The sequence below is a fragment of the Microtus oregoni genome, unplaced genomic scaffold, assembly GCF_018167655.1.
Source record: "Microtus oregoni isolate MIOR12 unplaced genomic scaffold, Mior012 000037F_ref0000500, whole genome shotgun sequence".
In the NCBI taxonomy this organism is placed as follows: Eukaryota; Metazoa; Chordata; class Mammalia; order Rodentia; family Cricetidae; genus Microtus; species Microtus oregoni.
In genome coordinates this window covers 20635456-20662492 of record NW_024543096.1, presented here as the reverse complement: position 1 = coordinate 20662492, position 27037 = coordinate 20635456, and positions in this window count along the sequence as shown.

Sequence of the window (27037 nt, the reverse complement as noted above, 5' to 3'; positions counted from 1 at the left end):
GCTAAGATAGGAGATTCACAAAAGTTAAAGTCTTATCTGATGTACAGAACAAATGAAAATTTGGCCTAAGTTATCTAGTGAAAAATGTTTTAAAGTTAGTTAAAGGCTATCTTTGATGATCATACAGATCATGCAATCTCCTTTCTTAGCTCTCATCAGGAACATCAGCCTATTTGGCTTTAAAATACACAGAGCATCCTATTTCCATCCTGAAATGCTGAAAACAGTAAAAAAAAAAAGTACCACAACTTGAGGAATGTAGCAAAAACCCAAGAACTCCATGTCAATGTCTTCAAATTCTTTTTAAATACTAATTTACTTCTTCATAAAATGCATTTTGTCATATTTTCCCATCACCTAACTTCTCCCAGATCTTCAATACGTTCCTATGTACCCTCTTTTGTGTCCTTACCCACATCTCAAACAAACAAACAAACAAACAAACAAAACCAATAAAAATAGAAGATGAAAACCACAGGAGTTGCAAACACTGAATAAAAGGAAGTCACTAAAATAAAACAAAGGGAAAACACCAAGGCAATACCAAAAGTGTGCACATGCACGCACACACACACACACACACACACACACACACGCACACACACACACGTCTATTTTGTGAAGGCTGACTACTCCTGGTTATAGCACATGCCCTGGAGTCTACTTAATACACCCAGTGATACTGCTTTGAAGAAAACTGATTTTCCCTTTCTCAACAGTTATCCGTTACAAATAGCACCTTCATGATGGGTGAGACTTTGCGTCCACATCCCCTAATCAATGCAGGGAGTTTTCCTGGTTTGAACCAGTGCAGGTCAAAAAAATTGTGTTCAAATTCTTAATTTTGCCACTTTCTCCAAAAGAACAGAGGGCAGATTGTCAACCCATTGCAAGAAGAAGCCTCTGAAAGATTCAAGTAACAGATATTAATATTATGATGCTTGCCTCATTGATTGTTATAACTTGAAAATTTCTGTTTCTAAAACAACAAAAAATATTAGTAATGAACAGCCTATGTTCATTTAATTGGACCTTAGAATCTTGTCAAAACTTTCCTTCAGCTGGGCGGTGGTGGCGCACGCCTTTAATCCCAGCACTCGGGAGGCAGAGGTAGGCGGATCACTGTGAGTTCGAGACCAGCCTGGTCTACAAGAGCTAGTTCCAGGACAGGCTCCAAAACCACAGAGAAACCCTGTCTCGAAAAACCAAAAAAAAAAAAAAAAAAAACCAACTTTCCTTCATTTAACTGTAATTTATATTTAAAATAAAGTAGCTATAATTCAGTTTCTTTTATATGATTTCTTTTATTTTTCCAGCAGTTGAGAGCATTAAACAAACTAAAGTTATCTTCAGAATGTATAGAAGAAGCATGAGACTGCAAGCCAAAAAACAATATATGCCCTCAAGTTCTTAAATAATTAATTTTATTCATTGTTCTTTACACAATTCTCTTTGATCTCCCTTTGAAATTAAAGAAGATGGTTTGCAATGTTTTCTAGAAAGCCAAGATCAACAGTTTTTACTTAGAAAGTAGACACACATCCAGTGCACTCTGGGAACAGGCTTTGCAATGCATTCAATTGTATGAACAATTTACAATTCCTACTTTTTGTTTCTCTGCAGGGAATTTCTCCTTTGCATAGGCACGAAAACGACCTTGATTCACTTTCCATAAATCTTCAGCATAGTTTAAGGGTTGCCTTTAAAACGTATGTCTCGTCCCTCTTCCCTACATAACATTTTTACAAACTGAACATCGTGACATCTTTAAAGTCCAGAAAAAAACCAATTGTATGATTTACTTGGGATCCAATTTCAAGCTTTGCTGCCACCAGCCAAAGTGAAAGATAAGCAGTTTTGATCCTCAAATAATGAACAAAGAACATGAAATAATTTATAATGTATTCCTGCAGTACCTACTAGAATTTACCATAACAAAATGCTTCCATAGTTATGTTCTTATTTTAGCATTATTATTTCCTAAAGCTCTTCAATATAAAACCCAGGAAAAGTATATATACCTCATCGAAAAGAAATAAAATGTAAACATGTTTTATGTTAGACAGTATTGGATTCTAATTCTCTAGTCTCAAAATTTAACAGATTACTCCATTAAGTTTAATCTATTCTATTAGTATACAAGTTACAACGGACATATTATTCACGTCCAACACTTGCTACTTTTTCTTTTTTTATTATTTTATTTTATTTTTTTATTGAAAAAAATTTCTGCCTCCTCCCAGCCTCCCATTTCCCTCCCCCTCCTCCCGCCCCTCTCCCCCTCCCCCAACTCCTCTCCCCCTCCCTCTCCAGTCCGAAGAGCAGTCAGGGTTTCTATAGATTATTTTTGCATGCTCCCATAATGATGTGCTCCCTTACAGTTTTTAAGCATTATTCAAGTTTCCATTTACTATCTATTACAACTCACAAAAATATGTTTAAATCCTGAAAAGGCATAGTGGGGTAGGGAGTAATTGACTTATTTATGTATGAATTGAAATTACTGTACATTTTGCTCTTCTTTTCAGGAGGTGATGTGGTTTTACTGTGAATTCTTGGTAGCACTGTTTCACAAGAGCTTTTCAGTTAAGTAAATATATCTGTCTCTGATAAAACTATATATATATATATATATATATATATATATATATATATATATATTTGGTTCTTGTTGCATTATCTCACAACCCCAGCAGGGTGAATGATAATCCTAGATTTGAGGCAACATCACTGTGACTATTGTCTCTGGTAACTACAGTAACAAGATGAACTCTGTAGAGAAGTAGAGGAGGTTAGGATAATAGGTTAAAGACAAACTCTGCTGTAGATGAAGAGTCTCGCTGTAGCTAATTTGTAAAAGGAGCAAAAAATATAAAGGAAATAAAAGATATAAATCTAGCTTCACTGTTACAATAAACCTTAAGTAAACAACACAGTATGTAATGCATAGGAACATTTAGCATATTTCTTCACAGCCTCTAGAAAACAATTCTTACAAATTACTTCTCTAACTGCAGTTATAGATTGTGTATATTGAATATTTTTAAAAGTAATAACCCATTGCTCAGTTCTTAAGTCTCTTCTGTTGATATTGCAACATTAGTGTTTCAGAAGCTTGGAATATGAATTACTTCAAAGTATTTTCTGCATTTTAAATTTTATAAGTCCTGCTCTGGAAAAACATGCCAAAATTATTTCGTGGAGCTCAAGTCGGATTTTGAAATTTGCTTTTAAAACTTTACTTCACAAACCTCCTTTTACTTTGCTGTGAAATATTTATATTTAGTAAATGAATGTTAAAAGATTTTTCATTCCATGTGTTGTATTCCAACCTACACAGTGTGGACCAAAAATAGTGTTTATCACTTACACTTCAGCATTTCTTCTTATAGCTTTCATCTTAGCTTTCACGGCATTAAAATAGTAACTCAAACAAAAACAAATTTAAAGAGTTTGTACTAGTCATGTCTCCATTGGGACAAAACACATAACAAAAGAAAATTCTGCAAGGAGAGAATGGATTGGGCATTTTTCAGAAGCGTGGTTCATTATTGCATGAAAGGTGTGTCTCAGGAGAGCAGCTCATGTCACAGAGTCAGGCAGCAGAGACAATGTCCACACTCTCTTTTCTTCTACCTTTCATTTTTACCTTTTCATTCCAGGTAGGTCACCAGCTTATGAAAGATTGCCAGTCACAACTTTTTAACTAATGCCCTGGAAATACCCTTCTGTTAATGGCATGGCTGGAGTGTAGATCTTCTAGAGACAATGTGTGCCTGCATTTGATATCACAGTATTTAACAGTGGATCCCAAGGTTAATATTTTTCTAGAAATTTCATTCTACGGAAAGGGAAGGGCTAGAAGAAACCCTGATGCCATTCAAAGGAAAAATTTGCAACTAAAATGAAATTCTATACTGTTTTAAGGATCTTATTGGACCTTTTTTGATGAAAAAGCACAGACAGTTGTAGTTAATGATTGCTGGGACCACACCTTCACTGTGACAGTTATACACACCTTCACACACAAACACACACACTCTTCACCACCTCTCACTTAAATTTGTACCTCATGTCAGTATCAAAACAGTAGAACATGTCATGCGGAAGGAAGGTCTCTGGACCCTCTTATTTCTTCTACTTTTCAATGTGGTCAATTATAATACAACTCATTTCACTGCTATTCGCTTATCTGTTTAATTGGTGTATTAAGAACAGATGGCCACATTTATCTTTTTCAGGCAGCCTGGGCTTAGCCTTATATCTTTAAGTCTACAGTAACACTCATAGACACCAACTACATGATGAATTCAATTACATTGATGATCAGTGATCAATCATCATATTTATAATATTTTATTGTCCAATTGTATAACTGCAGTTGAAATATCTATCAAATGTCCAAGAGATCGGAATTTTATTCTAAAATAAATATTTAATCTTAGAGTTGTACATTTTTACATAAAAGTTGCATAGTTGATGTTAGGTACCAGTCTCATACTTTCTCTCATCCTCCTTCCAATATTAATAATATTACAGTAGTATGGTGTTTTCATCACAAAGAGGAATTACACATTATCATTAACCAAACTCTAGACTTAATCTGTATCTTAATTGTTCTTTCATTAGTATTTTCCTTTTTCCAGAATCCTATTGATAACAACGATCACACTGAGAATGATATATTCAATTAAGTCTTCAAGTCAACTTCACCTGATCTAAATAAGTATCTTTGTTCTTTTTTTTTTTTTTTTTTTTTTTTGCAAATTGGCATTGCTGGTTTTAAAAAGTTTCAGTCAATCGCTTTACTGAATGTCCCTTTATTTGGGATATTATACTTTCAATATGGATACATATTGGTGTTATATATTTGTTAGAATATTTTTTCAGAGGTACAGCCTTCTGCTAACATGCTTTGGGCATCTCATGCTAGCAACATAATTTGACTACTTGTTTAACAAAGTATTAGCCAAGGTCGGTTCAATGTGAAATTGCCTTTTGCCTCTTTTCCAGCAGTAGTTTATGAAGGAAAGGTGCCAAGTATGGCCCACTTGTTAGGCAGAAACTTGTTTAGGCTACATCTTCTAAAGAAGCAGGATCTAAAGCAATCATTTGGACAACTTCTTTAAGAAGCATGTATCACCTCTTTCTCAAGCACTTACGGTAAAGACATGCATCTTTTCTACTTTGAATTGTCTAACGTCCAATAAGAATTTGCAAACTGAATTTCAAAGATTTGTAATAATAGCTTATCATAGGAGGAGAAAGAAGATAAGGCATTAATAACATCACGCATAAACTGCTGATGGCCTTTATGTATTTTTATTAAAAGATAAAAAAGGACTCATATGTCAAAACACTTCAACATTGTTTTATTATTCGGTCAGCTTCTTTTTGAAAAATGTCAGTATTCACTCATTCATTGGCTTTCAGCAAACCTGGTGTGCATCATAATACCTATGACTGAGTATTCCGCCTTTTCTTTATGAACATTAGAGTCAAGACACTCTAATAATAACTTATCTATTATTAACTTCACATGTTCTGATGATTGTAAAGTCTTCAGATTTCTACCTCTAAACTCTAGAGCTTCACCTGACATTATTACAAAATCAAAGGCAATATACAAGACAGAGGGCAATGGTTTCATAATATTTGTATTTTCATACCCCTAAATCAGTTGTACAAATAGGAGAAAGATTTTTGTTTCCATGACACATTTTTAAAAGAAACATGTTAGAGATAACTAGTGACAAAAAAATAAAATATTAATTACAGAGCCTAGGGCTTATTTTACACATTATGACCTGCGCTTCCTACATAGATTGGGATTAAGACACAAGAAAGATAAGATTGAAAAGCATACCATAAATTGCATCCTTTAATTCCTGAAATAAAATGTTAAAATAAAACATGTTTTATCCTATGAAAAACTTTGAACAATGTAAGAAAGGAATATATTATAAGGTACAATGAAAATTTGTCCAATTTGTAGACATGGAAGAAAAAGGCCGTAACTTCCTTGGGACATGTTTATAATTTTTTCATTCTTTTTTTTTTCAAAAGGACTTGTGACTAAATAAAATACATAGGAGTCTAAAAAGGGGTGATACATTCTCTACCAAGCAAAAATTTTAGACTTAAGTTCACTAATAGATAAGAGCAAATTCAGGTGATGATGACAACAGCGTTCAGACCTGAGTGGTAACTCAGGCTCAGCTGCTCTATCTTTTCTTTTGCACTATCTTAGTGTAAAAGAAAATAAATTGAAATATGCACACTTTCTTAAACCTCCTAGTTGCACTGAAGATCTTTTTCTCTATATATTCACTGGTACTTAAATTCACCCAGCAGAAACACACACACACACAGAAAGGATAGGAGGGAGAAGGAAGAGAGAGAGGAAGGGAAAGAGGCATACATACATTACACACACACAAACTTGCACACATCACACACACAGAATATGCACATATCACCCACACACAGACACATACACACTCACACACACAAAGATACAAGAACAACACACCCAAACACAAAGTGTATACACATAGGCAAATGTACACACACCCAGACACTTGCATATCACATACAGACACAAATATACAGAGATAATCTCAACATGTACACAATAGCATAAACACGGCCCACATCTCTCTCTCTCATATAAATACACACTGATACAGATACATATTACAGACACTCACACATACAATTCACTCCCCCCCCACACACACACAGAAATTCAACTTGTAAACCTAAAAGACCTTCAGCAAGAATTAAAGGTTATGCAATAATTCAAAGAGATGCAAATTAATTTTAACTAGGTGAAACAGGAAATGCATTATTCTTTTTTTTCTTTCAGTGTTCTCTTTTTTTTTTAATTTTTTTTATTGCGAAAAGAAGAAAAAAAACATAAACAAAAAACAAGTTTCCACCTCCTCCCAGCCTCCCATTTCCCTTCCCCTCCTACCACCCTTCTCCCCCTCCTCCCACCCTTCTCCCCCTCCTCCCACCCTTCTCCCCCTCCCCCCCACTCCTCTCCCCCCCCCTCCCTCTCCAGTCCACAGAGCAGTCCGGGTTCCTGCCCTGTGTTAAGTCCTAGGTCCTCCCCCCTCCGTCCATATCTAGGAAGGTGAACATCCAAACTGGCTAGGCTCCCACAAAGCCAGCACATTAAGTAGGATCAAAACCCCCTGCCATTGTCCTTGGTGTCTCATCAGCCCTCATTGTTCGCCATGTTCAGAGAGTCTGGTTTTATCCCATGCTTTTTCGGTCACAGTCCAGCTGGCCTTGGTGAGCTCCCCGTAGATCAGCTCCACTGTCTCAGTGGGTGGATGCACGCCTCGTGGTCCCGAATTCTTTGCTCATGTTCTCCCTCCTTCTGCTCCTCCTTGGGACCTTGGGAGCTCAGTCCAGTGCTCCTGTGTGGGTCTCTGTCTCTATCTCTATCCATCACCAGATGAAGATTCTATGATGATATGCAAGATATTCGTTAGTATTGCTCTAGGATAGGGTCATTTCAGGTTCCCAATCCTCAGCTGCCCAAGGAACTAACTGGGAACCTCATCTTGGGCACTAGGGAGCCCCTCTAGGGTCAAGTCTCTTGCCCACCCTAAACTGGATCCCTTAACTAAGATTTGTGGTTCCGTGCTCCCCTATCCACCTTTCCTTTATCCCAATTCTCCTGTTTCCCAGGTCCCCCCTCCTTCCCTTCTACCTTTTCTCTCCCCATCACCCTTTACCCCCATCCCACCCCATCCCCAAGATCCCATTTTCTCCCCGGAAATTTGGTCTACTTCCCTTAGCCAAGAGGACAACTATATGTTTTTCCTTGGGTTCACCTTCTTACTTAGCTTCTTTAGGTTCACCTCTTGTAGACTCCGTGGTCCTTATTTATGGCTAGAAACCAATTATGAGTGAGTACATCCCATATTCATCTTTTTGGGTCTGGGACACCTCACTCAGGATAGTGTTTTCTATTTCCATCCATTTGCATGCAAAATTCGAGAAGTCATTGTTTTTTACCGCAGCATAGTACTCTAGCGTGTATATATTCCATACTTTCTTCATCCATTCTTCCATTGAAGGGCATCTAGGTTGTTTCCAGGTTCTGGCTATTACAAATAATACTGCTATGAACATAGTTGAACAAATGCTTTTGTCATTTGATAACGCATCTCTTGGGTATATTCCCAAGAGTGGTATTTCTGGGTCCAGGGGTAAGTTGATCCCGAATTTCCTGAGAAACCGAAACACTGACTTCCACAGTGGTTGCACAAGATTGCATTCCCACCAGCAATGGATGAGGGTACCCGTTCCTCCACAGCCTCTCCAGCAAAGGCTATCCTTGGTGTTTTTGACTTTAGCCATTCTGACAGGTGTAAGATGATATCTCAAAGTTGTTTTGATTTGCATTTCCCTGATTGCTAAGGAAGTTGAACACGACCTTAAGTGTCTTTTGGCCATTTGAACTTCTTCTGTTGAGAATTCTCTGTTCATGTCAGTGCCCCATTTTTTAATTGGGTTAATTAGCATTTTAAAGTCTAGTTTCTTGAGTTCTCTATATATTTTGGAGATCAGACCTTTGTCTGTTGTGGGGTTGGTGAAAATCTTCTCCCAGTCAGTAGGTTGCCTTTGTGTCTTAGTGACCATGTCCTTTGCTTTACAGAAGCTTCTCAGTTTAAGTAGGTCCCATTTATTCAATGTTGCCCTTAATGTCTGTGATTCTGGGGTTATACATAGGAAGCGATCTCCTGTGCCCATCGGTTGTAGGGTATTTCCCACTTTCTCTTCTATCAGGTTCAGTGTGTTCGGGCTGATATTGAGGTCTTTAATCCATTTGGACTTGAGTTTTGTGCACGGTGAGAGATATGGGTCTATTTTCATTCTTCTACATGTTGACATCCAGTTGTGCCAGCACCATTTGTTGAAGATGATTTCTTACTTCCATTGTATACTTTTAGCTCCTTTATCGAAAATGAGGTGATCATAGGTTTGTGGGATAAAATCCGGGTCTTCTATACGATTCCATTGGTCGACTTCTCTGTTTTTATGCCAGTACCACACTGTTTTCATTACTGTAGCTCTGTAATAGAGTTTGAAGTCAGGGATGGTAATGCCTCCAGAAGATCCTTTATTGTATAGGATTGTTTTGGCTATCCTGGGTTTTTTGTTTTTCCATATAAAGTTGATTATTGTCTTCTCCAGATCTGTGAAGAATTTTGATGGGATCTTGATGGGGATTGCATTGAATCTATAAATTGCCTTAGGTAGAATTGCCATTTTTACTATGTTGATCCTCCCAATCCAAGAGCAAGGGAGGTCCATCCATTTTTTGTTATCCTCTTCAATTTCTTTCTTCAATGCCTTAAAGTTCTTGACAAATAGATCTTTCACTTCCTTGGTTAGATTTACCCCAAGATATTTTATGCTGTTTGTGGCTATCGTGAATGGTGAAGCTTCTCTGATTTCCCTCTCTGCTTCCATATCCTTTGTGTATAAGAGGGCGACTGATTTTTTGGAGTTGATCTTGTATCCTGCCACATTACTAAAGCTGTTTATCAGCTGTAGAAGTTCTTTGGTGGAGTTTTGGGGGTCGCTTATGTACACTATCATATCATCTGCAAATAACGAAAGTTTAACTTCTTCCTTTCCAATTTGAATCCCCTTGATCCCATTATGTTGTCTTATTGCTATTGCTAGAACTTCAAGCACTATATTGAAGAGGTATGGCGAGAGTGGACAGCCTTGCCGTGTTCCTGAGTTAAGTGGGATGGCTTTGAGTTTCTATCCGTTTAATTTGATGTTAGCTGTCGGCTTGCTGTATATAGCTTTTATTATATTTAGGTATGACCCTTGTATCCCTAATCTCTCCAAGACTTTTAACATAAATGGATGTTGAATTTTGTCAAATGCTTTTTCAGCATCTAATGAAATGATCATATGATTTTTTTCTTTCAGTTTATTTATATGCTGGATTACACTGATAGATTTTCATATGTTGAACCAGCCCTGCATCTGAGGAATGAAGCCTACTTGATCATAATGGATAATTTTTCGGATGTGATCTTGGATTCGATTTGCCAGTATTTTGTTGAGGATTTTTGCGTCGATATTCATGAGTGAGATTGGCCTGTAGTTCTCTTTCCTGGTTGAGTCTTTGAGTGGTTTTGGTATCAGAGTAATTGTGGCTTCATAAAAGGAATTTGGTAATGACCCTTCTGTTTCTATATTGTGCAATACATTAAGGAGTATAGGTATTAGGTCTTCTTGGAAGTTCTGGTAGAATTCTGCATTGAAACCATCTGGTCCTGGGCTTTTTTTGGTAGGGAGGTTTTTGATAACAGCTTCTAATTCTTCGCGACTTACAGGTCTGTTTAGATTGTTCACCTGGTCCTGGTTTAGTTTTGGTAAATGGTATTTATCTAAAAAAGCGTCCATTTCTTTTACATTTTCTAGTTTTGTGGCATACAGGCTTTTGTAGTAAGATCTAATGACTCTCTGAATTTCCTCTGTGTCTGTGGTTATGTCCCCCTTTTCATTTCTGATCTTATTAATTTGCGTGTTCTCTCTCTGTCGTTTGATTAGTTTGGATAGGGGTTTATCAATCTTGTTGATTTTCTCCAGGAACCAGCTTTTTGTTTCATTGATTCTTTCGATTGTTTTCTGTGTTTCTATTTTGTTGATTTCAGCCCTCAATTTGATTATTTCCAGTCTTCTACTCCTCCTAGGTGAGTCTGCTTCTTTTTTTCTAGAGCTTTCAAGTGGGCTGTTAAGTCTCCAGTATGTGCTTTTTCTGTTTTCTTTAGGTGGGCACTTAGTGCTATGAACTTTCCTCTCAGGACAGCTTTCATAGTGTCCCATAAGTTCAAGTATGTTGTTTCTTTATTTTCTTTGAATTCAAGGAAGACTTTAATTTCTTTATTTCTTCCTTAATCCAGGTATGGTTCAGTAGTTGACTGTTCAGTTTCCATGAGTTTGTAGGCTTTTTGGGGGTAGCATTGTTGTTGAATTCTAACTTTAATCCATGGTGATCTGATAAGACACAGGTGGTTACTAATATTTTTTTATAACTGTGTAAGTTAGCTTTGTTACCAAGTATATGGTCAATTTTTGAGAAGGTTCCATGAGCTGCAGAAAAGAAGGTATATTCTTTCCTCTTTGGGTGGAATAATCTATAGATGTCTGTTAAGTCCATTTGCTTCATTACCTCCATTAATTCTCTAATTTCTCTGTTAGGTTTCTGTCTGATTGACCTGTCCATTGGTGAGAGAGGAGTGTTGAAGTCTCCTACTATTAGTGTGTGCGGTTTGATGGCTGCCTTGAGTTTTAGTAATGTTTCTTTTACGTACGTGGGTGCTTTTATATTAGGGGCATAGATATTCAGGATTGAGACTTCTTCCTGATGAATTGTTCCTGTTATGAGTATAAAATGTCCCTCTCCATCTCTTCTGATTGATTTAAGTTTGAAGTCAACTTTGTTAGAAATTAGTATGGCCACACCTGCTTGTTTCTTAGGTCCATTTGCTTGATAAGCCTTTTCCCAGCCCTTTACTCTGAGTAGGTGCCTGTCTTTGTGGTTGAGGTGTGTTTCTTGTAGACAGCAGAATGTTGGATCCTGTTTTCTTATCCAATCTCTTAGCCTGTGCCTTTTTATAGGTGAGTTGAGCCCATTGATATTAAGTGATATTAATGACCAGTGGTTGTTAACTCCAGTCACTTTTTTAGTAGTAGGGTTTGTGTGTTTTCCTTCTTTGATTTGCGCTGGTGAAGAGTCTCTAGATGTCTGAGTTATTGTGGTCATTGTTGGACTCCTTGGTTAGTGATTTTCCTTCTATTATTTTCTGTAAGGCTGGATTTGTGTCTACGTATTGTTTAAATTTGTTTTTATCCTGGAAAATTTTGTTTTCTCCATTTATAGTGAATGAAAGTTTGGCTGGATATAGTAGTCTGGCCTTGCATCCGTGGTCTCTTAGTTTTTGGAGAACATCTATCCAGGACCTTCTGGCTTTCATGGTTTCCATAGAGAAGTCAGGTGTAAGTCTGATAGGTTTACCTTTATAAGTAACTTGGCCTTTTTCCTTTGCGGCTCTTAATATTCTTTCTTTATTCTGTATATTTTGTGTTTTGATTATTATATGGCGAGGGGAGGTTTTCTTTTGATCCAGCCTATTTGGTGTTCTGTATGCTTCTTGAACCTTCATAGGTACATCTGTCTTCAGTTTGGGAAAGTTTTCTTCTATAATTTTATTAAGTATATTTTCTGTACCGTTGAGCTTCACTTCTTCTCCTTCTTCTACTCCAATTATTCTTAGGTTTGGTCTTTTAATTGTGTCTCATATTTCCTGAATGTTTTGTGATGAGAGTTTGTTGGACTTGCTGTTTTCTTTGATCAGAGTGTTTATTTTCTCTATGTTATCCTCAGAATCTGAGATTCTTTCCTCTATCTCTTGTATTCTGCTGGTTATACTTGATTCTGTAGTCTCTATTCGTTTACCTAGATTTTCCATGTCCAGCTGGCCCTCTGTTTGTGTTTTCTTCTTTGCCTCCATTTCAGTTTTCAAGTCATGAACTGTTTCCTTTATCTGCTTGATTGTTTTTCCTTGGTTTCCTAGGGTATCATTCACTGATTTACTCAATTCCTCGAACTTTCTATTATACTTCTCATCCATTTCCATAAGGGCGTTTTTTATATGCTGTTTAAGGGTGTCAATCACTTTCATGAAGTCAGTTTTTTCTACTTCTTCTTGATTAAGGTGTTCATGTCCTCCTGTTGTGGGGTCACTGGCTTCTGGTGGTTTCGTGTTGTTTTTCAGATTGTTGGGAGAATTCCTGCATTGGCGTCTGCCCATCTCTTCCTCCCAATACTCCCCTTTGGATCTTCTTTTACAGGATCAGGTCTTCTTGCCCACTGATGTACCTTCCCAGTGATGTCACTCCCCAGAGATGTTTCTCCACAATGATGTTTCACTAGGTGCCCAGATCGGAACTCCGCGCTGCTTGGTTAGCTCGCGAACAAAGGGCCCACCCCGCTCGCTGCAGGCAGGCTATGGGAACAAAGGAGCTACCGGCCACCCCTTTGTCCTCCCGGTTAGGTCCCAGCGTCCTAGCAGGCTGGGCAGGGAGGCGCTATGCCCCAAAGGAGGGAGAGAGGGAGGGAGACAGGGGGTGTGGGGATCTGGATGTAAGCTGAATGGGATAGAAATAGAGAGGCGGTTTGGGCAGTATAGCTCCTGTAGGATGGCCTGGAAGTGTGGGCGGGCTGAGGTATGTTCCCAGCTGCTGCAGCACTCACTCACCACAATGATGTTTCACTTGGTGCCCAGATCGAAACTCCGCGCTGCTTGGTTAGCTCGCGAACAAAGGGCCCACCCCGCTCGCTGCCGGCAGGCTATAGGAACAAAGGAGCTACCGGCCACCCCTTTGTCCTCCCGGTTCGGTCCCAGCATCCTAGCAGGCTGGCAGGGAGGCGCTATGCCCCAAAGGAGGGAGAGAGGGAGGGAGACAGGGGGTGTGGGGATCTGGATGTAAGCTGAATGGGATAGAAATAGAGAGGCGGTTTGGGCAGTATAGCCCCTGTAGGATGGCCTGGAAGTGTCATGCATTATTCTTGAAAAGATATACAGAAGGTGAAGTTCTTAGCCAGTGTTGTCGTGTCCATTCAACAGAATTATACAAAAATGGAAATTTTAATTCTATTTATACAAGACCCACATAAATAATTACTCAACCAAATGAGAAATTTTAACTTGTTATAGAAATTAACCCAAACTCATTTCTTCTTCCTAGCCAGGATTTAAGATTATTTTTTTAAAATATGTATCACTCAGCTAAGAAGGTCTAGAGGCCTCTTTATGGTGCTGCTTAGGTTTCCATGTCTGGGAATTTGATGGGTACAGAATGCAAGAGTGCCCATTAGGAGCATCTAAGTGACCTAAAGCACCTGCAACATCAGCATCATTTAACAGTGGAAAGCTAAAGGACTGTATGTCTCTATTAGAGAAAAAGATTTATACAAAAAATGAAAAGATGTAGGGATAAGTCCCGCCCCTTAGGGGGCGTGTTCACCTCGGGCTAATGTCTGCCTATAAATTTGGCGAGCGTGCTCCGAGCTGTCTCTTCTGCTTTCCTGGTCTCCGCGGGAACGGTGGTTCTGTAAGTCTATTTCTACATTAAAACTATATATATTTTTACAATCTGTCTGCATTCGTTTACGCCGCTACAAAAAGTTAAGACAAAATTCCAATTCCCATGAATACAGTCAGCTCTTCTTCAAGCCCATGCAACAACTAAACTTGACTTGGCGTTAACCTAGAGGAACCAAAAGGGACAGAGCAGTAGTTGAGGAAATAAGTTTCATAAAATTATAAAGCGACTCTTAGGTATAAAATGGTCAATTGTTGTCTTGCCTGATATAATAAAATTGGATGGAGGAGTCAAAGCAGTGACATTTCTTCCACTTAATAGGATTGGTCATCAACCAACACTCTTCAAGGACATTGCCCCCCAGTCCCTAGGGGCCTACATGGTGCAGTTATTACTTTATCCATCTTTTGTCTGAGAGAAACTCAGTCCAGCAAGGATATAGAAGTGATAGGTACTGAACAGGCAAATGCTCACTTAACAAAATTTTCCCCAGGCTTCTTACATTTTTTTAGCAGGCAGAAAGGGAAACATGTTTGTAAATATCCACCACATTTCTGGGTGAGTTTCTCAGAGTTCATCTTGGCACTGTCAAATAAATCGATATAAACAAATAAAATGTGTCGTCAGATTGTATTTTAAACACACTGTGCTATCCTCAATGAGAGTTGCTTAGGCTAAACTATTCCCCCAATGTTATCTCTAAGGAACACATAAATCTATTCTCCTCCTATGCTTGAAAATGATTAATGTTGAAATATACTCATTCATCTTCAAGACTTAGTATATTTAGAAACTGAAAGCTTTTTAAGTTAAGATTCAAAACTTAATAGGGGGTGTTTTATGCTCTAAGGGTGTATCCAATTTTCCTAACTATAGCTTTATCATCATCAAAACTGTCTTTCCTTGAGCGGAAAATGTACAAAGAAAGCTACCTGCTTGGATAGATTTTACCATCAAGAGGTTACACAAAAAGAACAATAGAAATAGTCCATGTAAATAAATAAGTTCTGTAGTCAAACAGCATCCTCTCCATAAGGTGATTTACCATTTGCAAAAGAATCGTAAGAGTATACAGCAGTACCATTCACTGACATATCCCAGGCTTTCTATATTTTCTCCAAATTTAGATATTGATTTAATTTCTTATTGAGCCAACCATGTGAAAATTCTGAGAATATTTCTATACTCTTCCATTCTTAATCCTTTACCATCACACATTAACCATATCATATTCTTTCAAAATCCATGCAGTCTCTTCTCCAGTCCCACCTCCACTGGCCTACATTATGTTCTGCTGTCATTTTTAATTAATTAATGTGTATGCAACTTCTGTCTTCATGAATGTTAGTGCATTACATGTGTGTGGGGGGGGGGGCGCACAGATACTATAAGAAGGCATAAGATCCTTTGAAAGTGGAACTACATACAGGTCTTAGCCATATGCGGATGCTGGAAATTGAGCCCAGGTACCATTTAATGATCACCAGTTCTCTTAATCACTGAGGCATCTCTCCAGCTTTTGTCTCTTATTTGGAGGTCTTCAATGACTTTTCCCTTTCCCTACATCCTTAGGATGTAGTCACAATACAGCCAGAATACATTCACTAAAATAAAGATTCAGTTTTTTGACTTCTCAGTATAAGATCTTCCAACTGTGTCCTGGTTACTAAACACCCTGTTGTTTGTTACATAGAATACATTTTTTTCTCAGTTTTATTTTTCACTACACCTTGCTGTTGCTAATATCATCTTTCTCATTTCTCACTTCTTTGATCCATGCACCTCTGCCCTTGCACATCTTTAGAATCATAAAGAAAATTTGTTTATTCAGTGCTGAACTCAAATGTGTCTTCTTCCAGGAACTTCCTATGAAATCACCAGGTAACACTGTGTATCTTTTCCCAATATGGTGTTTATTCTACCTCTGCTCCTTATGTATCATTTCATAGAAAATAAATGCCCCTATGTCTGCCTCTTCATTTTTTCTCTATATATCTGCATGTAGCATGTACATAGTTAATTCTTGGTGAATAAGTAACTGAATGGATGAAATGTGGTTATTTAATGGAAAACAGTTATTTAGCAGATACTTTAATCATATTTTTGTTAGTAACATAATGTTTATTTACAATTTGGCTGTAATAATTAAATTATTATTTAGTGGTACTTAATGATTACATGAATGAACAATAGTAGTTAAGAACTCTTTATAAGGGCTGGAGAGATGGCTCAGAGTTTAAGAGCACTGACTGCTCTTCCAGAGGTCCTGAGTTCAATTCCCAGCAACCATATGGTGGCTCGCAGCCATCTATAATGAGATCTGGTGCTTTCTTCTGCCATGCAAGCATACATGGAAGGAATGTTGTATACATAATAAATAAATAAATCTTTAAAAAAAAGAACTCTTTATAACCCCTAAAAAGTACCTGGGTCTAAACACTTATTGTGGTTAAATTTCTTTTTAGTTCTAGTTTGAGAGGCTGAAAATGGCAATAAATAAAACAATGCTTTCCCATAAAGTTACTTCTAAAATAAAAGTGTATGCTTTTCAATTTTCAGTGAAATACAATGTCACCATATTAAACTTATTAATCTTCTCCATCTTCACATGCTCATCTCATAATGATTCCCTTTATTTAATGAAATTAAAATTCCTAGTGTATTGTAATCAATAATGTGAGACTGAAAGCTATTGATGATTCCACAGGGACTGAACAGAGGCTACTAGATGTAAGGGCCCCACCGGACACAAATGAGAAGAGCTTGGTAGAAAAGAAGACAAATTAATTTTCTTTTAGTTCAAAGAAATAAATGAATTATGGCACCCTTGAGATGTGCCCTTTTTTAATCCCATAATTCCTGGGTGCTACCACCAAACCAACAAAAACGATTTTCAAACAGGTGAGTAGGATAACATGCATTTCCCCTCCTTGTAACTCCACATCTTAACTTAAATATTGTTTGTAACTTTTGCTTACTTTCATGTTTCAAAGAAAAAAAATAATGTGCTATGTAATTTCTAAATTATGATAGAATGACACTGCCCAGCATGATATTAATTGGTTTTTAACTTACCCAGAAAAGCATCAAGAAGAAGAGTCTCCATTGCAGTGTATAAATCTACAATTCTGAAGATGCACTGCTGTAGGAAATCCTTCAGCCAATAAGCCGTTAAGTTACCCGCCCGCTTCGCATGGCCTCTTATACTATAAATGCCAATGTAAAGTGAGTGCACGCCTTCTCTTATCAGTTGCAGTTCCCTGTTCGAGCAGAGGACTGCAATCTGTGAGGCTACGCCTAAATAAATAACCCTTTATTATACTCAATTCTGAGCTAGTGTGGGATTTCTTTATAGTTTCCACATTCAATGTACTTTGATTCAAACATTTAATGCAAAATACCTATGACAGCACATCTGATTTAGCTTGATGAAGACTCTCAGTACGTTTTATAAGAGCTTGTTGGGTTCTTGTACTGGAATGGTGCTTAGAGACTATCTGAATACCATAGCTTGACTGATGGAACATAAAGTCCTCTCTTTAATGAAGGATGACTTAAAACAGATAAATCAATTACAAGATGATGGGAAGGAAGAAAGAAATGAAGCTCTAAGGATAGAATACCCAGGATTTATTAATAGCAGTATTTTGTTAAGTGTCAAGAAAATCTCTTTTGATATATTGAGCCCAAAGAAAGATATATTAATAAGCAGATTAATAACATAAAGTTAATATTCATGAATGTCTATTTTGTTTAAGAATTTCGGGATCAGCACTTTGCGTGACCTTTTGTCATTTTGGAGCTCTTTCTCACTGGTGTTGGCGACTCTCATTGAAAGCTCCATCCTTTAACTTGAGTGGATACCTGTCACTCTAGAAGGAATTTACTTTCCCTTTCCCCAAAGAAAATATGAAAACCATTCTTCTTCTCTCTTTAATTTATTAACAACCACCAAGTTTATCATTTAAGTTTTGTGTTATATAGTAATGGAGGAATAACAACGTTTCTGAACTGTGCAAGTCAATTTGATTTGCAATTCCCATGATTTCTAATAGGGAAGATAGTTTAGTGATAATGTGTTAAGTATAAGATACCATACATATTATAAAAAATGTTTCTATAAGAAACTGCTAGTATATTGTTAAAAACATTATCTCCACTACATATATTCACTTATCAATTGTGATAGGACATTACATTCATGAGCACTATAACATGTTAGTGACATGCTTATAATTTTTCACTGATGAGCAATGCTGCAAAGTGAAAAGAAATCCTAAAGTTACATCACTAATAACATAATGTATTGCATTCATATAGTAGATGGCTCCATTCATACAGCAGACATATTAGCAGGTATTTCCTACTGTGTTGTTAAGTATCCACTCTGGTCTTTAGTTTCATCTGCGCTGCATGTGGCATCAACTTTTCATACCACCTCCACACATACACACTTATTTATTCTGTCTAAATCTAGATCTAAGAAAACCAGGTCAAGAGAGAAACAGAAGCATTGAATGCTGAAGAGAAGCTTAAAACTCTGTCAGTCATCAATATTGGTTGTATCACAGGCTTTTCACACTAACGGGGAATGTAATCTATGTTCCTTTATATGTTTGCTTCACAGCTTTAATTAAAACCTATGTTTATTATTAGAAAAAATGCTTATTTCCATACCGATTCATCTTTGATTTTTCTATGTTTCTTTAGAAATATCTCCACTTCACTGGAAAGAAAGCACAGGAATGAAATGTTACACTATTCACTGAATAATTGGCAGTACAAAACTTTAAATGGCCAAAAGACACTTAAGGTCATGCTCAACTTCCTTAGCGATCAGGGAAATGCAAATCAAGACAACTTTAAGATACCACCTTACACCTGTCAGAATGGCTAAAATCAAAAACACCAATGATAGCCTTTGCTGGAGAGGTTGTGGAGAAAGGGGTACACTCACCCATTGCTGGTGGGAATGCAAACTTGTGCAACCACTCTGGAAAGCAGTGTTTCGGTTTCTCAGGAAATTCGGGATCAACCTACCCCTGGATCCAGCAATACCACTCTTGGGAATATACCCAAGAGAGGCCCTATCATACAACAAAAGTATATGCTCAACTATGTTCATGGCAGCATTGTTTGTAATAGCCAGAACCTGGAAACAACCTAGATGCCCTTCAACGGAAGAATGGATGAAGAAAGTATGGAATATATACATATTAGAGTATTACTCAGCAGTAAAAAACAAGGACTTCTTGAATTTTGCATACAAATGGATGGAAATAGAAAACACTATCCTGAGTGAGGTAAGCCAGACCCAAAAAGAGGAACATGGGATGTACTCACTCATATTTGGTTTCTAGCCATAAATAAAGGACATTGAGCCTATAATTCATGTTCCTAGAGAAGCTAAATAAGGTGAATCCAAAGACAAACACATAGGCATCCTCAGGAATATTAACCTTCATCAGGCGATGAAAGGAGACAGAGACAGAGACCCACACGGGAGCACCGGACAGAAATCTCAAGGTCCAAATCAGGAGCAGAAGGAGACGGAGCACGAGCAAGGAACTCAGGACCACGAGGGGTGCACCCACACACTAAGACAATGGGGATGTTCTATTGGGATCTCACCAAGGCCAACTGGCCTAGGTCTGAAAAAGCATGGGATAAATCCAGACTAGCTGAACATAGCGGACAATGAGGAATACTGAGAACTCAAGAACAATTGCAGTGGGTTTTTGATCCTACTGCACGTACTGGCTTTGTGGGAGCCTAGGCAGTTTGAATGCTCACCTTAGGAGACCTGGATAGAGGTGGGCAGTCCTTGGGCTTCCCACAGGTCAGGGAACCCTGATTGCTCTTCGAGCAGATGAGGGGGGGGGGGGACTTGATCCGGGGAGGGGGAGGGAAATGGGAAGCGGTTGTGGGGACGAGGCAGAAATTCTTAATAATTAAATAAATTAAAATAAAAAAAAAAAAAAAAACTTTAATAGAAATAAAGGGAATTGGACCACTGATATAAACTTGTTCACTATATGTAGTTACAAGAAATGTCAGGAAGAGTATGAGGAATCTTAGGGAAGCAGGCCATTTACTGAGGAACAAACAGGGTGCCAGTGCTTTATGAGCATACCAGCCTGGTGTCAGGAAACTTTGTCCTCAAAATGAACAAAACCTGGTTCCATATAACCATGACCTGATTACATTTATAGATGAAAATTCACATGAAGCAAACTAAACAGAATGAGGTTTAAACCAAACTGTCATGTTTGCCTGCAAGAAGGTTATTCTTGCCAAGATGTGCAGCACACACCTGTCTGTGCTCTATGCGCTACCATGCAGTTCACAAGCTTCGGACAAGGGGCTGGAAGTTGAAACATACAAAAACACACACAGACAGAGAGACAGAGACACGGACCTCTCATCACTGGTAAGAAGTCCCTTATTCTAGAGCCCTATGGAGGCTTCTATACCCAACAGTCAGGTGGGTCAACAGGTGAAAACCTTATCCTCTGATCCTTAAGGCCAACACAAAACGTGCTCGTGAAGCAGAGCTGGTAAACAACTTTGACACAGCTTTTAGTAACTCAAATCAGAAGGAAAGTAAAGATCTCTAGCAGGGAAGAGCAGCTGGAGGCCAGGACTCCAAATGGTCCCAAAAAAGATGCAATACTCTATTGGTTAATATATACTGATGGCAGCTGAGGGAGACACTAGAGGATTCCAGTTAGAATCTGGCTATAAGTTTTTAGTCCAGCATGGAAGCTTTAGTCTATAACTGTCTAAAAGCTCTGGAGAGATGACATTCTGCAGTCAATGTGTTATCTTTTGATCAGCAATCTTCATGCTAAGCTAACTCATAGCTGGGGGCTTGTTCAACAATTGTAATAGCAGATGGAAATTAATATTACACTAATGCCCTTATACATTTGTACCAATCTTTTCTCTTCAATCATCCTAACCCATTTTACCACATTTAATATAGGGAAACCAGATTTGGGAGACCTGTTGTGCACTTACATGCTTATTTTGAGGCTTAAAACTTTTAACACTTAATTTGCTTTAATTTTTGAGCATTTTGTAGATGTGCTTACATGTTTACATGATTTCCATCTTCCTTATTCTCCACTTCAGCTCAAATTCATGACCTACTTTTCTATTATTATTATTATTATTAATTATTATAGATTGCATGTACCCATAATCTACTGAATCAATTTAGTGTTGATTGCATGTACATGTATATTCGAAGCTAATGACTTGGGATTGGATAATTTGACAGGGGACCCTTCCCAGGAGGACTGAGTATTTCTCTGTCTGCAGCCATTGATTGCCTCTGGATTTTCATCTGATGCTGGAACCTCATAAAGTTTTCCCCACATACAATGGTATGCCCACTGGTACCAGTCTTAAGTAAGGCTTAACTATTCAGCAAGATTTTATTTCTTTGATTTTTCTTCACTTTAGATTCTGGTGAAACAAACAAACAAAAACGTTTAGATCTAGAAGGTGTAATATGAATGAGCATGATGTGTAAGAAAAGTATCTTTAAAGGTGGATAGAAAGCCTCCTGACAAAAAAGAGACAGGGAAACAGAAAGGAGAGCCATAGAAAGTTCCATCCATGGATGCTGTTGTGCAGTTTCCCATATTATAGAAAGGACACCACATGTCCCAGCTTATACTACAAGCCTCCACTAAACTTGCAGTCTAGTCTTTCTGTTCTAAAGTTACAGAGGCAGGGACATGAAATATTCAAATATTTTGACCTCAGTCAAATGTATCATCATTCATTGTCCATCTTACAGACCTAAGTTCCTCATAGTAATTCAATGCAGTAAACTGAAGAAGCAGCGGGCATAGTAAAGGTCCTTCCGTGACTCTTCCATGGAAAAATTGAATGTGTGTAAGAGACCTCACACTACAGAAAATCCCCCATTACAGTAGTCAATAAAAGGATTTGCCTATAATGCCTCCTGAATAGAATAAATCATCTTGATGACTTGTGTGAATTTCGTTCAAATTTATAACATCCAAGGCTTTTTTTCCTACACTGTTTATGCAATGGTTCAATATGTGAAAGATGCCAGAGAAATAGAAACCTTAAACTCCTGCAGTGTTTTTACTTAAAAGAAAGAGGTTTTCAGATTGCTTAGAAAAATTATCTAACATAACAAAAATTAATTTAACAAGTTCTTAATAAACCATACTTCTGGGATATAATTCAATGCTTTCTTTGGCCAGTCATGCTATCATCACTTCTTTAACTGACCAACTTTCCACGCCAAGAATCCAATAATACCTGTGTGGTGTCTCACTGGTGTTACTCCTTCCAACCATTCCCATCAATGCTTGAAATGGGCCGAAGCCCTACTCTCCTCCATAAGATGAGAAACATACTTATGATCAGAGATACTATTTTTATCCAATCAAGGAGCATCATTATAATTTAAATCCCCCGAAGATGTATTTTGTAAACCACTGTCTTCTCTGTAGTGCCTTCAGACGCTAACCCCGCTATGTCTTTCTAAAACTGCTCCACAGGTCCTTCAGCTGCTGCTGCAACGAGAGAATAATACACCCAAAGTTTCTACCTATTCCCTATTCCTGATACTTCCATTTTGTCTGTGGTTAGGGGGTCTTGAAGTACAGAAGGAAGAAACAACGAGAAGACAAAGAAGGAACCTAAAGGACTTGAGTTAAGACATAATCGTCTGCATCGTCATCAAAAGTAACAGATAGGACATTCAGACCTTGGCTGCCTAGTCTAAATATACACATGGAAAATGTCGCACTTGTGATAGATACTCTGTGGAATATTTCAAAAGGCTTAAGGCTCTGACCTCATTGTAATTTCAAGTCTCTCTCTCTCTCTCTCTCTCTCTCTCTCTGAAACACACACACACCACTCAGTGAATGCGATTTCCTTACAGAGAAAGCCATGAATTCATAGTAATTTGCAAGACAGTTAATCATTCAAATGCTTCAACATTTGACCCCTTACAACTGATCTCTACCTGTCCTCTGCATACCAGCTAAGCCTATAACAAGCATTACCATCCACAGAGCATGAGACAGCTACTGCATGACCTAAGAGGTCTGACATAATTGTAACAGCTCTTAGATCTGTAGTGAGTATCTCTTAGTCAGACGGAAAAGTGGAAACACTTGAGAACAGCTGTGTAGAATCAAAGAATGGGTGAAGGAGGAAGGGCTACCAACTTTTTGATGCCATAAAATGATAGATTTTTACATTTGGGAGAAATAAGGGGGGGGGGAATCTCTGTAATGAAGCATTTCCATTCCAATTCTTTGATGAAATTTGCCTTGGTTGTCATTTTTCTCTCATGCTAGGATGATGTTTTATGAATACTTTCCCCTTGGGTTTTCTACAGAAGCAGAATGTGTTTCTTATAAGATGATTCCCTGGAGCCTTATTCAGAATAAACACCTCATTGCTTACAGGGAATTTACAAAGTCCCTTCTCTTCCAGTGGATATAAAACTTGAAATTTGCACTGCATAGAAATGATGCCCATGAGTTGATCTCCCAAGCCATGGGATTTATACCGTGTTCTTTTTTGTAAGGCTTACTTCCCCCATCTTTTTAAAAAAAGAATATACATAAGTGTACAAACAAGTTGACTGTCAAATGCAAAGGATTGCTGGGCAGTGAATTTATAACATCTCATATTCTCTTATCAAAAGACCATGCTCAATAGAGCAGTGCAACACCCAAATCACACAGCAAAGCCCTGTGCACCCTAGGTAAGTCCTTATAGTATGTAATGCTAAACTTCGACAACGTTGTCAATTAACTCATCGTCTGTGCTTAGCATCTTCAAATTTTGTTATGTTAAGTTCAGTTTTCAAATCATTTGCTTTGAAGACATCATCTTAAGAAGAAATGATTCCTGCTGGTCATGCATGCAAAATGGCTGAAAGAAAAAGCAAGAATATCAGACACCTAATACTATATCTTATAAGAAGTGGAGAGTTTTTGAGTGTTCCAGTCCCTTTCCAAGAGCTTTGTACATGCCATCTGAAGGTAAATTAAAAATCTCAAGATTCCAGTAACCAAATGGTATCGACCACTTTTCCAAATTCTCTTTGACTAAAAAGACTGTTTTTATTTGTTTCATTGAAGAAAGGGGGGGGGGGGGGGGGATATAATATGCTTCTCAATTCACAGTGGTGAAACTTACAGTATTGTGACTTTAAAACAGTACAAAAATTACACGTTAAGTTGAAACTTTGAATTTTTATTTTTCCTGAGCTATGGATATTGAGTATGATGTCTTCTTGTGATGCTAAACACCATCATGAGCCTCAGCTCCTAATCAGCATGCACCTATTAGCATGAATATCTCATGCTCCACAGCACACAGTGTTGCTAACCTATAGCATGCTTTATGTCATGTTAGTAAATGCCTTTTAAACTTGTGACATTTTCAACCTAAAATAGATGATCTATTTTAAGTCAAGGAATATATGTTGTGAACTTTTGACCTACTTACAGTGCTGATTTAAACAATTTATGTTTTCAGAAAACAAAACTGCTTTAAAAAAGAGTCAGGGTTTATAGTGGAAGAGATATCTCAGTGGTAAAAGATGTATACTGCTCTTGTATAGGATCAGAGTTCATTTCCCAGTACCAGAGTTTAGGAAGCTCATTGCTTTTAGTACCTTTAGTTCTATGATATCTGATGGATATCTTCTGGATTCCATAGAATGTGCACCCATAATCAGTGACATATACTTACATACACATATACCATACCATACCATACCATACATACATACATACTTGAATACTTTTAAAAATAGTAATAATAAATACTGTAAAACAGACAAACAAAATGAACATTGGAGCTAGACTCAGCAGTTAAGAACACTTGCTGCTCTTGTAGAAGGCTAGTTAGACACAATGGCTCAGAATCAAAAATATTCCTATTCCAGAAGACCTGACACTCTCTTCATGCCTCCGGGGACCCCAAGCTTGCATGTGGCATACATATATAAATGTAGACAAATCGCGCAAAATAAAAATAAGTAAATATTTTAAAAGAAAATGAACAAATGCTGTCTGCTCACTTTGTTAAAGAGTTTTAGCTAAGAATTTTATCACACAAATAGCTAAGATGTAAATAAAATGAATGGCTAAGATTAAATGCCACTTAGTCATTTTCTTCAGGCATCTAAAGACTGCAGAGAGACATTTGATTCTGGGAATTGGTAAGCTAAACACACACACACACACACACACACACACACACACACACACATATATATATATATATATATATACATACATTAATGGTATCTTGAGTCTACGGATATGTTTCTTTGGAAAAGAGGTTCTTCTTTTTGTTTTCATAGAGGAACCTGTGGATTCATTCCATACTAATATGGTTTAATGGATCAAGATTCCTCCGAAATGTCTTTGTGAGCCTCCAAACTGAAAATACTTCACCCAACGAAATACAGGAAACATTTTGAAGAAAACTATGCCCCAATTTCCAAATATTGTTTGCAAATGTAATTTTTGGTTTTTTTTGTTTTGTTTTGTTTTTGTTTTTTAACATTTAAAGGGGGATATGCTATAGAGATAAATACTTTGCATTGGTATGGATCTTGGTTTATTGATAGAAATTTAAGATCACTATATTATATATATATATATATATATATATACTCTTGTTGTTTGTGCAGCTCATTTAAAAATATAACGTATAATTAAGAAATACAGGTTAATAGATAGTCACCTATATAGTCAAACTTGTAGTCATATTTGTTAGGTTTTCCAGACTTATAGAGATGTATTTCAGTTAGGTAGATAATTTTTAAACCTTTCAAAAACCTAAGGAATATGGCATTTAAAATGTTTAAATTGTTAACTTAAAACTTTTCATGACAATGAGACACATCTGCTCCTGGCAGCACCAATCCATCGAAAGGGCTCCTTGTGGAGTTATTTTTAGTCATTTTGGCAAGACACTGCTCTTGCCTAGACTGCTTGATGTTATGCTGCATGAATTGGATTTGGAGTACCCTCAAAAAAATGAGCTTTGGGGATTTAGTGCATCATTTTCATGAGATGACATGGCAGCAAGAAGGCAGACACAGCACTGAAAAAGGTGCTGAGAGTAGAGAAGGAGCTACGTGCAACATGAGCTCACAGGCAACAGGAAGTGATCTGAACCACAGGACATGGGTTGAACATGTATGAAACCTCAAAGACCATCCCCACAGTGATACACTTCCTCTAACAAAACAATACAAATTGCAACAGAGCCATGCCTCTTAATAGTGCCAGTCTCCATGAGCTTACAGATGTCAATTACATTCAAACTACCACAGGCCCCAAGTCATAATATTGATATCAGCAGGCTCTGGACTAGGTACTGGTTTTCTGATTAATACGTCATGACACAGTAGCTAAAAGGGCCAGCACTTGTCATAGATCTATGCATTGATCTCAGTGCAGTCCAGGTGACAATTTCCTTGCATGTCTTCAATGCAACATAAATTAGCATGCATTTTCTTTTCACTTCTCATCACACAAGAAGTTTTCTTCTGTGCAAAAAGGCTTCATAGCCTCAGTTGCTCAAATTCTGGAAAATCTATGAATGGGACTGTACTGGCTGGTTTTGTGTCAACTTTACACAAGCTAGCATCACCAGAGAGGGAGGAGCCTCAGTTGAGGAAATGCCTTCATCAGATTCATCTGTAAGATATTTTCTCAAAGAGTGACCAATGGGGAAGGGCCCAGGCCATTGTGGGTGGTGCCATCCTTGGGCTGCTGGTCTTGGGCTCTATAAGAATGCCAAACAAACAAACCATGGGGAGAAAGACCGTAAGTAGCAACCCTCCATGGCCTCTACATCA